Here is a 15,437-nt window from a genome sequence, read left to right on the forward strand (position 1 = left end):
AGACCAGCTATCCATACAAGAAAAACTAAATGGATGAAAAGTGCCTTTGTCCAGAAAATGGCATGTAGTTGGAATGCCACTATATCACTTTGCAGTGGGACTGGTACTGTAGATGACAATGAATTGTTTGTAACATTGAATTTGAAGAAGTGGATTACATTAGGAAATTCTGTAGCACTTTAATGATTCATAAACTGCTTCTTGATGGAAAGATTCATATTTTTTTTGGAACAATTAAGATTTATTGTGCTAACTTAAATTCATATCACATTAGCTCCCAAATTAATTCCAGAGATCATGAAGCATTTTGATCATATATCTCTTAAAGTACATCTTTTATTTTTTAGAATTTAATATTTTATTTTTCCCTAAAAAATAATTTTTAACATTCCTCTTTTTAAGTTTTGAATTCCAAATTCTCTTCCTCTTTCCTATTGCCATTCCTCACTTCATTCCACCTCTCCTCATTCCCTGAGACAGTAAACAATCCGATGTAGATTTTACATACATAATCACATAAAACACTTTTTGAGAGGGCAGATGACATTTTCCATTATGAGTTCCAGGAATTGTCCTAGATCATTGCATTGCTGAGAATAATTAGGTCATTCTCAGTTGTTCATCAAAAACTGTTGCTCTCTTTGTGTGCAATGTTCTTCTGTTTCTACTCACTTAATTTTGCATTAGTTCATGTAAGTCTTTCCAGATTTTTCTAAAATCATCCTACTTGTAATTTCTTTTTTTTTTAAACCCTTATCTTCCATCTTAGAATCAATACTATGTATTGGTTCTAAGGCAGAAGAGTGGTAAGGGCTAGGCAATGGGGGTTAAGTGACTTGCCCAAGGTCACACAGCTAAGAAGTGTCTGAGGTCATATTTGAACCCAGGACCTCCCATCTCTGGGCCTGACTCTCAATCCACTAAGTCACCCAACTCCCTCCTTGTCATTTCTTATAGCATAATAATATCATATTACAATTATATAGCACAAATTGTTCAACAATTCCTCATTTGATGGACCCCTCAATTTTCACTTCTTGGCTACCACAAAAGAGCTGCAACAAATATTTTTGTATAAATATATCCTTTCTCTTCTTTTTTTAAATCTTTTTGGGAATGGACCTAGTAATGGTATTGAAGAAGCAAAGGCAAAAGTATTACAACATGATATATAAACAAGCATTTATGTTTATTTTTAACTTGTATTCTTATACTACTGTGTGAATATTAAATGTACATCTTGCACACAAAGTAGAAGTTAAGAAAAATGATCTGTAAATGAAATAAACAATATTTTAGTTGCTTATTTACAAATGTTATAAAAAACCCTTTTGCTTTCAGTAAAATAGTATTAATAATATTTCCAGCGAACAATTGAAGAAGCTTCATTATTTTTTAAAACCTCTCTGTGTGTTCTGGGGTAGGATTAGGACAGATTTATAAATAATAATTGTTTCATTTTTGTTTTTATTCTCCAATAATATCTTATCATGTCCCCCCCTCCAATTACATATAGAGACAATTTTTAACATTTGTGTTCTGATGTTTTGTGATCTAAATTCCCTCCTCTTTTCCCTCCCCAAGACAGCTAGTAATCTGATATGGTTTTACAAATGCTATCACATTTCCATATTCATCATGTTATGGAAGAAGACATTTCACACATACAAGAAAAGAATCATGAAACAAAGTGAAAAATGGTGTGCTTCAAGCTGCATTCAGATTCTATCAGTCCCATCTATGGTGGTAAATAGCATTTATCATAATGAGGGGTTTTCTTGGATTTTGACATTGCTCATAATAGTTGTCATTCACAGTTGATCATCATACAATATTTTTGTTATTCTGTACAATATTCTCCTGGTTTTGATCACTTCAATTTGTATCAGTTCATATAAGTCTTTCCATGTTCTTCTGAACCCATCCTATTTGTCATTTCTTATTGGCACAATAATATTCCATTACAATCATATACCATAATTTGTTTCACCATTCCTCAACTGACAAGCACCCAATTCTTTGCCACCACAAAATAGCTGATATATATATATATATATATACACACACACACATATATATATATATATATATATATATATATATATATATACACACACACACAAACAGGTCCTTTCCTTTCTTTGATCTTTTTGGGATAATAGATGTAGTTGTGATATGGCTAGGTCAAAGGGTAGGCACCAGTTTTATGGCCCTTTGGACATAGTTCAAAATTGCTTTCCAGAATGGTTGTGCCAATTCACAGCTCCACCAACAGTGTATTAGTGTCTCAATTTTCTCACATTCCCTCCAACATTTACCATATTCCTTGTTTGTCATATTAACCAGTTTGATAGATGAGGTGATACTTTAGAGTTTTTAAAATTTGCATTTCTCTGGTCAATAGTGATTGGGACTGTTTTTTCATATGATTAAAAATATTTTTAATTTCTTCATCTGAGAACTGCCAAAAGTCCCCTTCCACTAATCCTTGCCAAAACTAACAGGTCCCTCCACCCAAAACCTGCCAGCTCTAGCAATACCTGCAGAACACCAGGACTATTTGTTCCTTAGCCTATCTTGCATGGCTGATCATCAAGCCTGGGAATGAGCCCCCCACCCCCAGAGATGGGACACCCCACTCTCTCATGACCCTCCAATGAACTGAACCCAAATGGCTTACTTTGCCTGGAGATAGACAATAGAGGCAATCCAGGTTACCTCATCCCTGACAATCACCCTATAAGAGATTGCACCCTTCTTCACTCAGGTGGGGATTCTGGAGTCATCCCCTATTGGTGTCAGATTCCCCCTCTGCCACTTCCCCCCAGGAGACTCAGTGGCCATCTTTACTGATGTCAGATTCCCCCTTGTTCCCTCTTACCTCTCTTTCCCCTCCCTTCCAGAACCCCACAGCCACCTCTACTGGCACTGGAAACCCTCCTTCTCCCACCCCCCCTTTTACTCTAATAAAGCTTTGCCATACCCCTTCACTCTAGACTCATTTGTCTCAAGTCAAACCCTGAACAGTGATTAGACCATGAACCAGAGGAGAGCAACCAGGATGGGGAAGATCCTTGAGTCCATGTTAGAAAAAGATTGCCTGAAGGAATTGGAGATGTTTAGCTTAGAGAGAAGATTAAAGGGAGCTATGATACGTCAGTGTTTGAAAGGCTATCATATTAAGGAAGGATTAGACTATTTCCTTTTGGACCCAGAGAGCCAGTGAGTCGAAGTTTCCAAGAGAAAAATTTGGGTTCAGTATCAGGAACAACTCCCTAACCATTAGAGCTATCCAGTTCTTTAAAATTCTCTTTTCTTACAACTGCAGCATATTTACAATGATGACCTTCAAAAAGGAGAATAATGTCTCTAGGGTGCCTCAGAAAGTAGAGGTTTTAATAGTAGAGATGGTGATAATAGCTAATATTTGTATAGCATTTTAAATGGTTTTCAAAGCATTAGGATTACATCTGTGATCTCAGTTGATCCTCACAACCATCCTGTAAAGTAAATGCTATTATTCTATCATCATTTTGCAGATCAAGAAACTGAGGCTGAGAGAGATTATACAACTTGTCCAGGAGCACACAACTAGTAAGTGTCTAAGGCAGGATTTGAACTCGGATCTTCCTGACTCCAAGCCTAGCCCTCTAGCCATACCACCACTTAGATACCACTCATCTCTTTAAGCAGAGGCTAGATGGCCTCTTGCCAAGTGTTGTTATACTAGTGAATTCTTTTGGATACAGATTGGATAACATGGACCCTCAGCAACTCTAAACTTCTCTGATTCTGGTTATTAACTCCATTTCCCACCTGAGGAGAAATATCAGAGAAATTAAGTGATCTGTCCAAAATCTAGCAAATGGCAGAGCTGGGGCTCAAACTTGGGGTTTCCTGCTCCATAGTCACCATAATCTTATCTTTCTTTTATATCATTTATGTCTACTTTACAATTTTATCTGGAACCATCCATTATTACTATTGGCTTGGCCAGTGTGGTTTTGCTGTAGACAGAAAAATAGATATAAAGTCTTATTCAAGCATTTTAAGTACTCCCCCCCCCCCCAATCTGAGCACCAGAGATGACAGACTGAATAGTGAGATCCAGGAGTATGATCTTAATCTGAAGTAATAAAGGCAAGGCTCTGATGCCATATGGAGACTACTGAAACTCAGTGAGAAAAGACCTTCGAGAATGATAGTTTTCTCTCTCTCTCTCTCTCTCTCTCTCTCTCTCTCTCTCTCTCTCTCTCTCTCTCTCTCTTCCCTCCCTCCCTTCCCACCCTCTCTCTGTCTCTTTTTCTCTTCCCCCATTCTCCCTCTCCCCTCCCTCTTTTCCCCCTTCTCTTCCCCTCTCTGTCTCTGTCTCTGTCTCTTCTCAGTCTCCCTCTGTGTCTCTGTCTGTTTCTCTCTCTTTTCTATCTTCCTCTTCCTGTCTGTCTTTGTCTCTCTCCTTCCCCCTCTCTCTTCCCTCCCCTCTGTCTGTCTGTCTGTCTGTCTGTCTGTCTGTCTGTCTGTCTCTGTCTCAGGAGAAGCATGGTAGAATGGAAAGAACACTATTTGAGTCAGAGGACCTGAGAGAACCCTGACTAACCTTTCTAGTCCTCAGTATTCTTCCTAGCAAAATGAGAGGGTTGAAGAATTAGATATCTTTGGGGGTCCTTTCTAGCTGTAAAACTCTGAATGGGAAGACATTAGTAATAGTATGAGGTCACTAGAAGGGGAACAGGGGCTCTCCCCAAAGGGTGAGGTTTTCATCATTGCTACTGGAGTACGCTGACCATTCTGAAAAGTTTGTGTTTCTTGTGCAAGAAGAACCAAAATTATTGTAGCAAACCAGTTTCTGTTTCAGATCTTTTCCTTTGGGATCTAGACCTCCTTTTTAACAATGATGATGAAAGCAGTACTCCTTTGACCACTACCACCATTACTACTGCCACTACCATTACCATCAGCACATCATCACCATCACCCCTACTACCATGACCACCACTGCTATTATTACTACTGAGGGCAAAGAGGAGATTTGTTGTGGGAAGCATTCATCTATAATGGTACCCCAAATGCCAAAGTTCCTTCATTATTCTTCTCTAACTTTCAGCTGGCCTGGGTGTGGTTGGTGTATTATAATGGCCTGGGACAGAGACAAATTATAATGCTGATTGAGGCATGATGATGGATGCTGTGCATGTGCCAATCACTTTCACCAAGAGCATCCCACCCTTATTTGCCCAAGAGCAATAGCTGTGGTCCTTGTTTTGATTCTGGGACAGGTTGGTCCAGTGGGGTCACCTTGCCTGTGATTCAGGTATGGGATTATCACTTCTTTCTGATGGCTTCTGGCATTTCTCCCAGATAACTCCTTTGGCTATACCTCCATAGCTAGTCAGCTTCTATTCTAGGTTTGTGAAGTGTCTGCCTTGAACTTTCCCAGGATCCTTGACCTAGACCTTGACTGCAGCTGAGGAAGATTATACATGCCTTCTCAGTTGGGACTGGGACTTTCATTAGGCACAGAACTAAATACTATAAGTTGATGGGAAAGGGATGGGGGGGGGGTTCTACCCTGATGCCTGCCACTGGCCACCTGTTTTCTAAAGAGAGATGATTAAGGGGACAATTCAGCATGGTGTAGTGTAGAATGACCTTTTGAAAATGCTATGGACCCTTTTGGTAGTCTGGTGAAGTCTAAAAGAGCTCCTCTCAGAAAAATGACTTTAAGTGAGTAAAAGAAAATATAAAAGAAACCAATTATAATGAAATATCATTATAAAAAATTTAAAAATATAGACCCCTCAGTTAAGAACCACTAGTATAGTTGAAAAATGAATGTATTTGAGACTTAGGGACTGAGTTTGAAATCCCAGCTTGGCATCTTCCTAGCTGTGTGATGTTGAGCAAATCATTCGACCTCTCTGGGCTTCACCTATTACATCTGAAAACTGAGAAGGTAGAACTAGCTGACCTTTATAGGTACAGCTTTAAATCTATTATATCTAAGAGAATAGGTTACAATAGGTTAGACAAATTCACTCAGCATTCCTCCAGAAATGCAAGCTCTGCGAGTCAAAGTAAGTGAAATTTCTTTCAGAAACTTCTTTCTATTGTTTTCATCTTAACCAGTTGGTTAGTTGGTTGTTGTTCTTCCTACTCAGAGAAGACCAGAATGACAAAGTATAGTGCATTGACTGATGCAGAGTGAAATGAGCAGAACCAAGAGAACATTTTAACAGAAAGTGAAAGTGTGGAACTATCCAATGTAATGGACTTTGCTACTAGTAGCAATGCAGTAACCCAGGACACTCCTAAAGGACTTATGAGAAAGAATGCTATCCACATCGAGAGAAAGAACTGTGGGAGTAGAAACACAAAAGCAAAACATATGACTTATCTCCTATTTACACAGATATATGATTTGTGGTTTCGGCTCTGGTAAAAATGAATAATGTGGAAATAGGTATCCAGTGATAACATTTGTACAACCCAGTGGAATTGCTTATCTCCTCTGGGAGGAGGTAGGGAAGAGGGGAGAGAAAGAAAATGAATGATGTAAACATGGGAAAATGTTTTAAAAAATAAAAAATTTTTAATTGTCTTAAATTTTTAGAAAGTGAGAGAAAAAAGTATAGTACATTGACTGTACCTGATTAGACCAGTATGAGCTTGGAAGGATCTACCAGATTGGTTACAAATATCTTGTACGAACATTTGGTCTAAAGATGTTTCTAAATTTGAGCATCTCACATTTCTTTGAGTAACTGAAATTCTGCTTTGCTTGTAGAGCACAGGTACCTCCTTTGATGTGGGCATGTCATGTAATGGAGTCCTGTGTCACTGTCTCCCATCTCACATAATTGATACCAAATTTCTTTGGCGAGATCTTCAGAGCTTCCTTTGGTACCTGGCAATTTGATCTGTCTTGGCTTTTCATAAACCATAAATAAATGCTTGTTTTAAAAACTGATATATATCCTTATATTGAATATTGTATCCACGTTTCTTCTGAAAGGAGCTTCTTGTCCTTTTCTAGGGAATACGTTTATAGAAATAGGTCTTTCACCTTCCATCTTGGCTTGGAGCATCCAAAGAATAATCAGTTTAACACTATATTTACTCCTCCAAATCATGCTATTTATTTATTCTTATTAATGTAGCTTAGCAGCAAGAGAACTGACTGAGCTTAGAATTAGAAGACTTGGCTTTGTCATTTATTACCCATGTGACCCTGGCCATATCATTTCAACTCTCAGAGTCTCAATTCCCCAACCTGAAAAAAAGGGAGCTGAACATTACAACATCTTAGGGCTTTTCCATTTCAAAATCTATGTTCCTATGATTTCATGGCCTTGAGTTACACTTTGGACAACTGGGGTCAAATGAATGAATAAATAAAGTTTATGAAGCACTTATTATGTGCTGGGCACTATGCATATATATTCAGAGGTCACATATTTTAAAATTTTATTAAAAATTAAGAAATGTATTTAAAATATTTGACTTTCTTTCTATCCTTGCTATGTAGCACAGTGCCTGGCTCTTAATAGATGCTTAATAAATACTTGTTGACTTGACTTAAATACAATTATTGCAGTGTTAGCACATTATATAATGATATTATTGGCTACCTTTGCACATTAGTCAATAGTTGTTACATGGGCACATTCACTTATTCTTGAACATCAGTCAAGCAATAAATAAAACACGGGCCAGAAAGCCAAGCTGTCATCATTTAATAATCTAATGAGGCAGTCAGGCAAAACATCCCACTAATAAAGGGAGTGGATGGATGAAGCCTTCGGCAAAGGAGAGGTGAAATTGTATTTCAAAACTAAGATCTGGAGATAATCAGTAGTGTCCATCACTTTCTGTTGTCAATAGGTTCATGTTCCTATGGGAAAGGCCCTCTGGAAGGATGGGTTTATAAAGATATATCTCAACAAGTTGCAAAATACTTCACTTCATGTCCATCTGTCATTGCTCCTAATATCCTTCCAGCCAACCCAGGCCTTTGAACACTCCTCAATCCCCATTTACTCACCCACTGCACTCTTGAAATCCCATTTCTTCTAAGAATCATTTTAATTAATTTTTTTAATAACCCTTACCTTCCATATTAGAATCAATATTATGGGTTTTTTGGTTCTAAGACAGAAGAGTAATAAAGTCTGGGCAATGGGGGTTAAATGACTTGTCCAGGGTCACACAGCTAGAAAGTGTCTGAGGTCAAATTTGAACCCAGGATCTCCCATCTCTAGGTCTGACTCTCAATCCACTGAATTACTAGCTGCCCCCTTTATGAATTATTTGAAAGAAGGATGACAATTCTCCCTGGCACGTAACTTTATATTCAGTCTCTCAGTGCTAAGCTGCTCTCTTCATGGATAGATACTCATTTGATTAAATGTGATATAAGGTATAGTGGAGAGAGGGACAGCTGTGGATTCAAGGAGACTTGAATCCAAGTCCTACATCTGTCACATATTAGTCATGTGATACTGGACAAGTTACACAACCTTTCATTGCCCTAAGCAATTCCCAAAGATATACCTTCAAGACAAGTTATTGAGCTACAGCAATCTGAGCAAGGTTCATTCCATGATGAAATAGGAGATTGGGACCAAAAGAACATCCTTTTGGTGACTAGAGAAGGAAGTGAGTCAGAGAGAGAGAAGGAAATACACACACACACACACACACATATATACACACACATACATATATACATATATACATATGGAGAGAGAGAGAGAGAGAAGGGAATAATGGCTGGATTGCCCATCTGTTATACTAGTAATAACAAAATATTAAGAAACCTTGAGAAAAACCTCTCCCCAGCACTTTGGTAAATATTCCATATAGGATTTATGGATGAAGAAGAATGGATAGATTGGGATCTGCTCTTTGCCTTGGCTGCCACTGCTCCCCACTCCTTTTGCCTGGAATACACTCCCTCCTCACCATCCCATCTTAAGATCCTTAGTCCTTCAAGACTCAGCTCCAATGCCACCTGTACATGAAATTTTTCTGAAGCCCCTAGCCCAATGGTCACCAGAATTTTAGTTCCATAAACTGCTTTCAGCAAAGAAATATGCTGTGAAGCTCCAGAGTAATTTTATATATTACTCATAATTTTTCTTATTTTTAGATTTATTTATTAAGTGCTTACAACAAATATATTAACTTTTGCTCCTTAAATCTCCAAATCACTGCAGAAACAAGTTGATAGTGTTTCAAACATGCACATTTTTGTTGTCACACAGGGCAAATATATTTGTAACATAATTGGGTAATTATTCATTTCTTCAGGCATCATTAGTGAATTTTTAGCAGGAAACTCTTGGACCTTTGTTCCAACCTCCACGAGGCTCTGGGACCACTAACTAGGAATCACTGCGCTAGCCAAAATAGTTGGTATATATTTATCTAAGTATCTCACTCTTCTACCCATCCCATCCCTATAGAATAAAAATTCCTTGAAGGTGTAGATGAGTAGATTTAGCTATCTCCTGATTGTAACAATGAAGGTACTTAGCTCTTCCTTTATAGTGAAGCTAGAATTATAAACTACAATCTATTTTTAGATTTTAACTAGCAAAAGGTGTTAAGTAACTACAAAAGGTAAATTAATCACAAAAAGGTGTTAAGTAACTATAAAAGGTGAACTTAAGAAAAGAGGTGTTTAAGTAACCCAAAAAGATATAGTCTAACCAAAGAAGGTGAGAACTAAAGAATGGGCAGTCCTGGAGAAAAGCATCTGCTGTGATTGGTAGACATGAAAATTTAGAGGAGGTGACTAACGAGAAAAAGGTCTTTAAATAGAGGGAAAAAAATACTGAAGGCAGGAGTCACCCTGTGCTTGGAGTGAAGGATCAGTCACTCAGAGCTGAAGGGAAGATGGACATTCGGAGAGTCAGTCACCTGGGCTTGGAGTGAAGGACTGAGGAGGGACTGGAAGACCAATACCTCTTGGAGGTATAAACGTATGAGAAAGGTCCATTGTCTTGAGACTCTCAGATTAGGACCTTAGTGTTTCAACCTGGCTCAGAGGAAGCCAGAGTTTCCTTTCTCTCTCTCATTCCTTAATATCTTCTCTCTATTGTAAATAAACTACCATAAATTCTATTTACTTTAGTAATTCATTTTGGGATTTAGAATTAAATCCCTAGCAACCACCTAATTAATATATTTCAGAGTCCAACCACAATTTAAATTTAACAAAGGCAGTAATTATTTTGTTTTTTTTGGTGTGCCCATTGATATGCATAATGCTTTACACATAGCAGATGCTTAATAAATATTTCTTGAATGAGTGAATTCTGTTAGTGAAGCATTCCCACAGAGAGAGATCACATGTTTATCAAAGTGTATATATATATATATATATATATATATATATATATATATGTCCTTAGTATTTCTAACTACATCATAATCATCTGAATTTGGTTAAGTCTACTTTTATTTTCCAATCAAAATATTATACTTTATTATAAATAAAATAACTATTGAAAGAAAAAAATAGAGAAACACTAGGGGAGGGGCAGAGCCAAAATGGTGGAGAAAATACAGGAACCCATCTGATCTCTACCAAACCACCCTCCAAAAAGCTATAACACCTCAAGAAATGAATTCTGGAACATCATAACCCCACAAAAATACAAGATAAAATAATTTTTTCAGCCCAAAATAATTTAAAAGTACAGCATAAAGGATCTAATACACCAGAGTAGAGGTGGAACACAGCATGCCAGGCTCCTCAGTGGCCAAAGGCTTTGGACACAGCTGAAGGAGCCACAAAGGTTTCTGGAATTCTTGACCACAGATGGGAAGGGGGTTGAACAACTGCTCAGAAGAAGATTATGGAGGTCCTTTTGCTGGCTCTAGGTGTAAGAGTCTTGTCACATTGCCCATACACAGAACCAGATCACAGTCTAAAGGCATAATCTCAGGATTAGTAGGAGTACAAAAACAAATACCAGAACTTGTAGCCACAGGGGAGAAGGATACCCTGTTCATAGTTCCAAGGTAGAAAAGAGTACTTATGGTTACTTACAGGCAAGAACACAGACCTAGAGAGTATTAAGCACATTTCTCCTTATGTCATACCACCTTGGAAGAACTGAAAGTAGATAGATCCTTAGTGCCAGTTCTGAAGGCAGATGCACAGAGAATCTGAAACTTGGAATTGTTCTTCTTTCACTACAGTTACAGAGCCCAACTTTAACAGTTTTTTAAATTAAAGAAAAGAAAAAGGAGGAAAATGAATAAACAATCCAACACCACCAAAAAAAGAAGCTTAATATAGAATGTTACTTTGCTGAGAGGGAAGACAAATTCAGAAAAAGACAAGAAAGTCAATATTGCTATATTCAATGCCTCCAAAAAAATGAATTGCTCTTAAGCCAAGAAAGGATGAGCTCAAAAAAAAAGGTATTTTAAAAATAAAATAAGAGAAATAGAAATAAAAATGGGAAAAGAAATGAGTGATACAGGAAAGCCATGAAAAAAGTCAATAGCTTGGTACAAAAAATACTGAAGAAATTAGTAGCTTAAAAAATCAAATAGGCCAATTGGAAAAAGAGGCACAATAAATCCAATGAAAAGAACTTCTTAAAAATCAGAATTGGCGAAATGTAAAAGGATTTACAAAAATGCACTAAAGAGAAAAACTTCTTGAAAGGCAGAATTAGCTACATGGGAAGAGATATAAAAATTTCCTGAGGGAACTCCAAAGAACTGTATCAATACTAGGACAGTTAAAAGGAGTATATAGGCAGAGGGAAAAGGTGTGAGTTGATTATGATAGGATGATATAAAAATAAATTAAATTGAGACATGAGAAAGATTAATGTATTGGGAGGAGTGGGAAGGGAAAAATAGAATGGGGAAAATTTTCACACATGAAAGAGCATTTACAGTGGAGGGGAAAATGGGGGAGGTAGGAAGAAGAGCATGTGGACCTTATTCTCATTGGAATTGGCTGAATGAGGGAAGACCATATACAATCAATTGGGTATACAAAGCTATCTTAACCTACAGGAAAGTAGGATGAGAAGGAGATAAGAGAAGTGGGGTGAGACTGACAGCAAAGAGGATAAATTGGGGAAAGTGGAGGTCGGAAACGATACTGAGGGAAATAAGATGGAGAATAATACACAGTAAACATAATATGTATTAAATAAATTAAGTTAAATTAATTAATTAATTAAATATGCAAAATTTTTGTAAGTTTCTCTAATAAAGGCCTCATTTCTCAAATACATAGAGAAATGAAATGAATATATGAGGATACAAGTCATTCTCCAGTCGACAAATGGTCAAAGGATAGAATAGGCAGTTCTCAAAGTAATTAAAGCTCTTTATAGTCATGCAAAAATCTCTATGCTCTAAATCACTATTAATTAAGGAAATACAAGTTAAAACAACCCTGAGATACCTTGTCGTACCTATCAAATTAGATATTATGACAGAAGAAGAAAATAACAAAACTTGGAAGGGATATGGGAAAGTTGAGACATGAATGAGCTGTCAGTGGGGAGTTGTGAACTGATTCAATCATTCAGAAGAGCAATTTGGACCTATGCTCAAAGGGCTATAAAACAGATACTCTTTGACCTAGCAATACCATTACTAGGTTTGTATCCCAGAAGAGACAAAAAAACAAGAAGAGGAAGGACCTATATATCTGTGCCTCACCCCAAGTTTTTGTTTCAATTGGAGTAAGTTAATTAATTTGTATAATCATTGAAATTGTGGTGGAGAAATCCATACTATCAGCTCTAAAGAGGCTACTCTACTAGCCCCTGGGCTTATTCATTGGTCCTAAGGCTACCTGATTACCTATGAACCAGTACTTCCCTACCCCTCTAGAAATTTACTTATACATTACCTCAGTAGCTAGTTCCACTGTCCATACTGCCCTTTTAATAAGATCTTTCAGACATCAATACATGCCAAGGGAAGGAGATGAGAACATGAGTCACACTATAACCCATGCATGAAGCAGTCTGATGAGCAAAAACTATGCCCCATACCACCTGCTCAGATTCCCAAGGTCCTCTCCAATGCCACTTTTGGCCCTTGCCATCTTCCACTCCCATTTTTTCTTTTTTATACAAAGAAAGAAACACGAATGACAAACCTTAGGACAAAAAGCCCCAGCAACACCTGGCAGAACACTAGGACTCTCTGTTCCTCAGTCTGTCAGACCTGGACAAATGTATAAGCTATCTGCTATCCATTTCTAAGACGCTTCTCCCCAACACACACTTCCAGAGATTGGGACTCCCCACTCCTCTCAGGAATATTTAATGAAGTTAATCCAAGTAGCTCACCTTCCTCAGAGACAACCAACAGAGGACTCAAGCTGTATTACCTCCTGAAACCCCCTAATGCTATAAGATCTTATGATTCCCCCACCCAGATGGGACTCTTCAGTCAACTCTCTTGGCTTTGAGCTTCCCCTTGCCTCTTCTATCCTCCATTCTCCCCTTTCCTTCCTCCATTAAAACCTTGCTATATTACCTTACTTTGTTCTCATTGTCTCTTGGGTCAAACCCCTATTAGTTGGACTGACCAAGGGGATACCTGTGAATTGGGAATGGCTGATTAAGTTATAAAATATGATTTTAATAGAATTCTATTGTGTTGTAAGAAATGATAAGCAGGAAGAGCTGAGAAAAATTTGGAAAGGCTTTTCGTGAACTGAAGCAGAGTGAAATAAGCATAACAAGGAGAACATTGTACACAATGACAGGAATACTGTACAATGAACAACTGTGAATAACAGCTATTCTCAGCAATACAATGACCCAAAACAATCCCAAAGAAGTAATAATTTTAAAAAATGTTATCTGCTTACAGAGAAAAAGAACTGAGAGTCTGGATCCAGACCAAAACAAACTTTTTCACTTTCTTTTTAATTATATTTCTTTTTGAGTTTCTTTCTACAAAGGATTAATATGGGAAAATGTCTTACACGATTGCAAATGTAAAATCTATATGGAGATTGCTTACCATCTTAATGGGAGTGGAGGAGCAGGGCGGAGGGAGGGAGACTCAATATTCAAGACTCAATATTCTTCAAAAAGTGTTAGAAAGTGTTTTTACATGTAATTGTTTGAAAACATTTTAAAAAGGGAAAACAGACATTGAAATAAACCACTGCAAGAGATTTAATTGACAGACCGAAACAAGACTTTAATAATAAGAAAATAACAGTAAAACTAGATGACATGGATACATATATATGTGTATATATATAATTTTAAAGGTGTCTGACTGTTCATATACATTGTCTCCTTAAGAAACATCTTTCAAGGGGGAGTCAGAATTAGGTGTATTTGGGGGGGGGGTTGAAAAATCATTTTCCTTTTATGAGCTCAGATATTTTAGAGCTAGAAGTATAGAGGCCATGTAGTAATGTTCTTTTCTTCTGATCCTTATTCAGGTAAATCTGGAGCTTGGGATGCTGGCCTATAGGTTACATCTAAATGCAAAAGGAATTCAGAAAAAGGAAGATCCCAGAGTCTTTACTGGTACAGAAATGCTTTACTAGGAAGAAGGATAACATTCTGGTCATGAAGAATGAATTTCAAGGGCAGTTAGGTAGCACAGTGGTTAGAGAACCAAAACTAAAGTTGGGAGATGGGTTAAAATCTGACCTCAGACACTTCCTGACTGTGTGACCCTGGACAAGTCATTTAGACCCAGTTGTCAGACCTTAACTGCTCTTCTGTCTTACAACTGATAAAAAGACACAAAGTAAGAGTTAAAAAAATAAAGAATGAATTTCCCACTGTAGTATCTGTATTTGTTATGTATAAAAATATATTACTATAAAAATATATAGATACTATATAAAATATATTACTCATGTAAACCATAAGTTCAAAGTTAAGGATAAATACATTTGTATCAATCTGCATATACTTTATATCTCCTTCCTTGTCTACGTATCATATCCCACAGCTATATAGTAAACCCCTAGAACATGGGGATTGCTTCATTTTTGACTTTGTATCACTGTTAAGTCAAGTCAAGAAGCAACCAATAATTATCTATTGGGCACCAGGAACTGTGCAAATAAGCATTGTGATACAAAGGTAAAAACAGACCCTGCCCTCAAGGAGCTCCCAGTCTCATTGGGGAGACAACATGCAAACGGCCGTGTACAGGCAACATATATATTAGACACATTGGTGGTGATCTCAGAGGAAAGCAATACAGTAAGGGGGAAACAGGAAGGCTTCTTAGAGAGAGAGGGATTTTCGGTAGGACTTGAAGGAAATCAGAGGAGACAAAGTAGAAATGAAGAACATTTCAGGTACGGAAGACAGCCAGTGAAGGTACAGGAGTCAAGATAGAATGTATCATGTTCAAGGAAGAGCAAAGAGACCAATGTCATTGGATCACCAAGTACCCAAAGGGGAATA

The sequence above is a fragment of the Monodelphis domestica genome, chromosome 2 (genome assembly GCF_027887165.1).
Source record: "Monodelphis domestica isolate mMonDom1 chromosome 2, mMonDom1.pri, whole genome shotgun sequence".
NCBI classification, from domain to species: Eukaryota; Metazoa; Chordata; class Mammalia; order Didelphimorphia; family Didelphidae; genus Monodelphis; species Monodelphis domestica.